This window comes from Gavialis gangeticus, unplaced genomic scaffold (genome assembly GCF_001723915.1).
Source record: "Gavialis gangeticus isolate Ggan-Ray unplaced genomic scaffold, GavGan_comp1, whole genome shotgun sequence".
Classification (NCBI taxonomy): Eukaryota; Metazoa; Chordata; order Crocodylia; family Gavialidae; genus Gavialis; species Gavialis gangeticus.
The window spans coordinates 1354631-1361504 of NW_017729023.1; the positions used below are offsets into that span (position 1 = coordinate 1354631).

Here is a 6874-nt window from a genome sequence, read left to right on the forward strand (position 1 = left end):
TTTTTTTTTTTTTTTTTTTTTTTTCCCTCCCTGGGTTATTTTCCTGGTATATTTGCCAATGTTGGAATGGGCTTTAAATAGTTATCTGTGACCAAACTGATTTGGATGATGCCCTAAAAATGAAGATTTAACCAGTTTATTAAACACTGAAAAGGTCTGGCTTGTCATAAGTTTTACATAGATTAGCTATGTTTTAACAGGGCATAATATGCTCTCTTCTAGATAATCTTTGTGCTCATTATTAAATGTATTACATTATTTCTGACACTTACAAGCTATTATTGAAATTGTATGTCAAAATGTGTACCACTGCTCAATGTGTAGTGATAAAATGAGGCACTAATTTAGCAACTGCAGCAGTCTCTTAACAGCATCAGGAATAACTGCAGCTCTAGCCTTATTCTAAGTGTCACTGGCCATGGCTGCAGATTGTTTCTACAGCCTTGAGAACTGATTCTTCCCTTCACCTCCCAAAATCAAACATGCCCTAGGCTTTTTAGATCACTTTAGCTTAAACTTAATTTTTTGCATTTATGAGAGGAATTTCCTCCTTAATTCTACCAGACTAATCAGGAATTAGAAATATCTGGAAATGATCCCCTTGTTGTCACATTTTTACTCTGTAGGAAGGAGAAGACTCTCTTCCCTATTGTGCCTAGAGGAGAGCAACCATTATATTAGGAAAGAGGAATTTGGGATGAATTTTTATTGCTAAAAAAGCCCAGTAACTTTCCTTTGCCTTGGCCCCTGATTCAGGAAGGCATTTCAGTACATTCAGTTAATTGGGACATAGTCATAATCTTAAAGCTAAGCATGTGCTAGAAATATTTTTCTGAACAGAGATGCTCTGCTGAGTTAGGGCTTTCACTAACAACTGACAGCTTCTATAAAGCTATAACCTGAGAGTGAAGCATTGGAAGCACATCTGTTTTGTATACTTAATAGTCATGGCAGGGAGGAGGGTTGGAAATAAATGGATTAAAAGACTTCTAAGTGATTAACCCCAATGGAGGGGTGAGGAGTGGTTCATCTCAAACGAGATGTACAGTTAGTGGCTGACACTATATCCTCCTTTACATTGAAAAAGACTGGATCACCAGGGACCTAGAGGGGAAAAGTGTTGAGTTATCTCTGGGGAAGAGAGGATGAGGCTTTATACTATATATAGTGTCAAGCGTTTCAGGCCATAAAATAACCTTTTACATCCATATAGACAATGCTGATTTGTCTTGAGTGATATGGCAGTGCATCAGAACTATTCTGTGGTGATGTTTCTCCAGTGCAGTACCGTTGAGTTCAGTGGAGGTTTGCTGGCATACAGTTGTGGAACTGAAGTGGTGAACCTACAGCTGGAGCAAAATAACTGTCACAAACTGCTATCTTAGCTGTACATGGCATTGATTTGTCTTAGCTATGAGGAAAATGTTATTATCATCAGGAAGACATGAGTTAATTGGTTTCATTACTCCTTCCTTCCCCAGCAAACATTTCAGTGGGAATACACTGGCTGAAAACACATCTGAAAATCAGGCCCACAATGTTGGATAAACACTGCAAATCTTGAACCTGTAGCTAATTACCACCACGTAGTGTTAGTCTGAGACTATGCAAATTGCATAGCCTGCCAAATGAGCAAGAAATGCACAGAATATTTATTGATATATATTAATACACAGTGTAAATTATTTGAACAGGCGGTATTTTTGTTGTTCTGAGAAGTGCTTGTTGGCCTGTGAAGTGTCACTGAAGTAGACAACGCACCATATTGTAATTGCAATCCAGAGAAAGTACCTAATTACAGGGCAGTTCTTTTCAGCAGCGTTCCTAGCAAATACATGCCTTACAGTAGATTAAATGCATACAGGCTTTACATGCCATGTTGCAAAAGATATACTGATATAAAATGTACTTCCAAAACACTGTGCTTGAAGCAGTCACAGGGTTTAGCCTAAAGATAAGTAGTACATGGCAAATTAGAAGACTGACAGCTATGAAAGAAATGTACATACTTGAACTCTTGACTTTCCATTGGCACAACTCAGACTACTGCTGGATACCTCCCAGTAATTCCTCATATAGTGGAGCTAATGTTAGTTGCTAAAGTAGCAGCAATCAGGAAGCTGATTGTTCTGGTGTTCTTTTTAACAGGACTGTAGTAAGTACAACCAAATATTAGACCAAGTTAATTTTGAAATTTCTAAAACTTGTGAGTTGCCATCTAAATGAATGACAAAATGTATGCATATGTTAGCTTCTATCATATCTGTGATATTTGAGATCTGCACAATTTTATTTTTGTAGGCTGATGAATTCTTAAAAGTACAACAACAACTACATTAAGTTTACGTAAAGTAAATTAGCATGGCTGGCAAACCACTGGTTCTCTTGGATTAATGCCACAACATGTTTCTCTTCTCTTTTTATCCAGCTGCTGGCTGCAGTTGTTAGATACTTACAAAATACTGCCTGTAGATTTATAGCTTGGCATTTTCTACAAAACAATACTTTTTTTAGATAGTGCCATGTGCTGATGTGGCACTGAAGGGTGATGTGGCAGTGTACTGATGCAGCTTACTGCATACAAAATACCTTTTCATCACAATATTCATGAGACAAAATTGTTAGGTACCTTAGTCCCCTAAATTAACTTTTTCTTTTTGTAGATATCTTATTTACTAAAAGCTCAAAAGTACTTGGGATTTTTAAGCAGTACATAGCTGTTGTCATATCATTAACTAAGAGGTCAGGGTGAAACTCATACCTATGCAGAAAATACTCTATGAAGATTTAGATATGGGCCATACTTACATGCATCAAATAAGAACTAAACAAAGACTAGGCTTATTCCTCGTTTAAGAAGGTGGAGTTTTATTATTCATCCCAGATTCAGCAGCAGGCATAAATTGCCATTTGCTTTAACTTTGGAATTTCTGTATGAAAGACAGTTTGTGTCTTGTGTGGACTCCATAGCAAGAGAAGTTTTAGGCGATTCCCTTCTTTCCTGCTTCACTGTTAGCTGTCAGCAGACTTACACTGTACTGGTCTCCCATGAGCCTTCTGGAGAGTGGAGATTATAGTCTTTATGTGAGAGAGTATCTTCCTTTACCCTGTGGAGAATTTTTACTCCTAAGGAACTATGGATAGACATACATTAGTTGATTGTGTGCATGTGTTATAAAATCCAGAATGAAATATTCCTCTGTGCATACCACATCCCTGGGAAGAAGGTGAGGAGAGAAACGCAGGATACATGTTTGTCACATAACCTACTGTGTTCCTGGAAACCACTTGCATACTATGGAGTTGGGCGCAGTAAATAGGTGGGAATAAACTAGATTAGAAACCTAGTGTAGATCCTCAATCTTGTCAAATGTGTGAACTGGTAAAGGTACTGATTACAGTTGATGATGTGAAAAGTGATTACATTTGAAAATAAAATAGTTGAAAACCATTTACTCTTCTTTTATTGTCAAAGTCTGAACATTCTTCTCAGAGCTTCTCCTGCTGCAGTTGTATGTGATTGTGAGCCACTAGTACAGAGCAGATTTCCCCTTCATCATTCAGTTGTGTTAGTTTGGGGTCGGCAATATTTTTGGGCAGAGTGCCCAAAACACCCATTTAAATTTAGTTAAGACTCCATTTTATATTTCATTTGCCACATTGGCTCAGTAGATGGCAATAATAAGATTAACCACTTTGTAAACTTAACTGTGGCACCAAATGTTATATATTGTATTTAACTTAATCTCAGTAAACGCTTACTGAAATAAAAGGTTCCCTCTCCTGATCTGCATGAGTTCTGTGCATACCATACCATAGTCTTTTCCTGGGCTATTACAGAAAGAGATTTTGAAGGAACGAGCACTGAAAGCTAAAATTCTGCTTGCCTTATGCCAGTACTCCAGTAAATGAAGCAAGGATGTTTTGGTCCATGACATATGAGTTTGAGGCTTTTGTTTAACTTAGAAGAATCAGAGGTTATAGAATTGCTGCAATCAAAACAGTGTGCTGGGGAAGCATAGGGCTTCCCTTAATACAGCTATAATGACACTGATCAGTTTCCAAGCAGATACTTTGCTTTACACATTCTGTTTTTGAACTGATGTGGGCTGTCTGTACATAGCATGGCTGATCAAGTGAAATCCCTAACTTCAAATACAATGAGTTCACAATATTACTTGTAGGTCTAAAACGGACCATGGTTCAAGTATGTTGCTGAGCATGGACTATATATGCCTGTAAACTCATATACATTGGGTGTGTGTAATAAATGGACAGAAATAAAAGTGAGGAACTAAGAGGTCATTAAGCTCCTCTGTTCAAATATTAACAAAAGTTTTATATAAGACACGCTAAAGGGATTTCAGGAAAGAACAAGGGAAAGATCTATGAGAAGCTGGAAATACTCAGTGTGTGACTTGGCTAAGAGATGAAGAATATTTTATGTGGATAAACACCCAATGGGAAATGGAATTATTTTGGTTGATGAAAGGAGTTCTAACCAGGAGTTGAAGGCATACTTTTTAAAAAAAGAAATTTTAACACAAATACTTTGCTTAAAATCAGAGTTCTTGGACTGTAATTGCTTAAGAGATGTAGTAGGAAGTTCCATCACCTGGAACACAACACTGACAAATATGCAGTAGGGAAGAAATTTTGGAGGTTGGGCAGCCTTGGCTGGCATTGACCTCTGGGGGGGTCAGCCTGCCAGGCCAAGGCTGCTGTAGTCTGGCTCAATGTGCTGCGGAGGGGCTGGCTACAGCACAAGTTTGCTTTAGTGTGGGGCTATGTCTGTCATTAGGCACAGGATGAAGAAAATTTAGTGATTGTTGTTTTGGTGGGTTAGGAAGGTAAGAGAGCCATGTTGTGGGTGCCCCTGAAATGATAGGTTAGCTGTACTTTAACAACCTCTTTTCACTGTATTTACTCAAATACAGCATGTCATTTTTTTTTCAAAAATTGGCTGCTGGAAGTTGGGGTATATCGTAAACAATGAAAAGCAGGAAGCAGAGGGTCTGATCCTGCTGAAGCTGAACTGCCAGACTCCTCTAAAGCTGGATGCTGGCTGGGCTCAAGCTCCCAGCTGACCTGGGTGGTGTTTCCAACTGCACACCCAAATTGGCTCAAGAAGAAAAGAGGGGCTGGGGAGTTCAGCTCAGCTGGTGGTGCCTGCTTTGTCCTGCAGCTAGGGTGTTAATGGAGCAGCCATAGGTTTTTGCTCCTCTGCCCTACTTGAGCTGCCTGTATTTTTCCTGTGAAAATACCATACTTACAGGTATTTTCAAGGAAAGAGCTTCCTTTAGTTATTCCACTTTTCAGAAACAAAGTTCATGTGCAACAAATGTTGTTCAGTGTGGAACAGGGTGCAACAAATGTGGTTCATTCCAGTTTCCCTAAGTGAAGCTTTCAATGCTTACAGATCAAAACTTTTTGTAATATATAGTGAACAGTCTAAAGGTCATTGGAAAGGGCCCATATAATTTTCATGGTAAAATATTTTAGATGTACTTTGTATTCTTGCTGGCTCAATAATCAGTTTCTAAGGAGAAAGGATAAAAATTTATATCCTGTAAAACTTTGAAGATAACTAGCAATGAGCTCTTTTAAAAACTTTTATGATGGCCACTTGCCCTAAAAGGGTAAAAAAAAACAGTGGAAAATTATCTTACATGTTGCTAAAGTGCACTTGGTTAAATATTCTTGAACTGAAAATGCCACTTTTGAATATGCTTCTAGTTGGATATTAACCAGACTGCTAACAAGAGGAGCTTGTGTTATTGAAATCTTTGTTTTTCCTGTTGACAACATCTGCTTCAGTTGTTGTGCACTCAGTGTGAATGCTGTGGAAGTTCAGAAGGACCTGTGAAACAGAAGCAGCATTGTGTGTCTTTTATACGACCCTTCCTTAGGGCCTTACATTTTAATGCTTCTCTCTTCTGGGCCACTTGCTATATCCTTACACCATTTCTTTGCAACTCAGTTTTTGTCCATTGAGCATTTTGGGGGGAAAAAATCATGGGAAATGTGTGAAAAAACTGGAACAAGGCTTCTAATTTGTTTTTAATATAGAAAAATATAGGTTGAAGTAGTTTGAAACAGAGGATTTTGGAAAACATCTGAATTAGGACTTAAAAAGCGAATCTTTTTGTCAGTTTCCAGGGCACAATATTTATCTCTCTAAATATATATAAAAAAAAATTCAAGATGAAACTACTAGTATTTTACTTTGTGGAAGTAACTGTTGCTCCTCATTTCTATTGGGCCTATTGGGGATTAAGCCCTATAGAATCCTTCTAGACTGAATAAGGACCATATTGGAGGTCCTCTTTTTGAGGTTCCACTAAGCTCCTTCTTGGTCTGTCTCTGTTCTCCTTCACTTAAACAGTTTGTCCTGCAGCCTAGACTTGTATACCCACTTTCTTTTAGTTTTTTTCTGGTAACATATGATAGTTTAGGTGCCCATATGGTTTTTCCTCAGTCTTTGAAAGTTTGTAACAGTCATACTATAATCTAGGAAGAGTTAACAGCTCTTGAGCAAAGCTTTTCCCTGACTTTTGTCACTCTGAGTCACTTCTCCAGCAGTTTAAATATGTAAATTTAGTTTTAGTGAAAGGGTCCAAAGCAATAACTTAGTATATTATTACTATGTATTTTGGCAGCACTGAGTGGGACTTCAGTCGGTAGTGAGGCCACACTATGGGAGGCTTCATACAACATAGAATCAAAATAGTATTTGCCATGAGGAGCGTACAATTTAAATAAGCAAGCCAGAGAAAGGGCAGGAGAAGGGATGTATTGTTTCCTCCATTTCACAGGTGGGGAACAGTAGCATGGAGAGCTTTAACTGATTTCCCCCCCCCCCCCCAGGCCCCCC

General features: G+C 38.3%; 1 protein-coding gene across 2 annotated transcripts in view; it reads left to right on the forward strand.

Moving 5' to 3' along the window:
• ANTXR2 (anthrax toxin receptor 2) overlaps window positions 1-6874 on the forward strand; it is a 237466-nt gene that overhangs the window by 93909 nt on the left and 136683 nt on the right. The window lies entirely within an intron of this gene.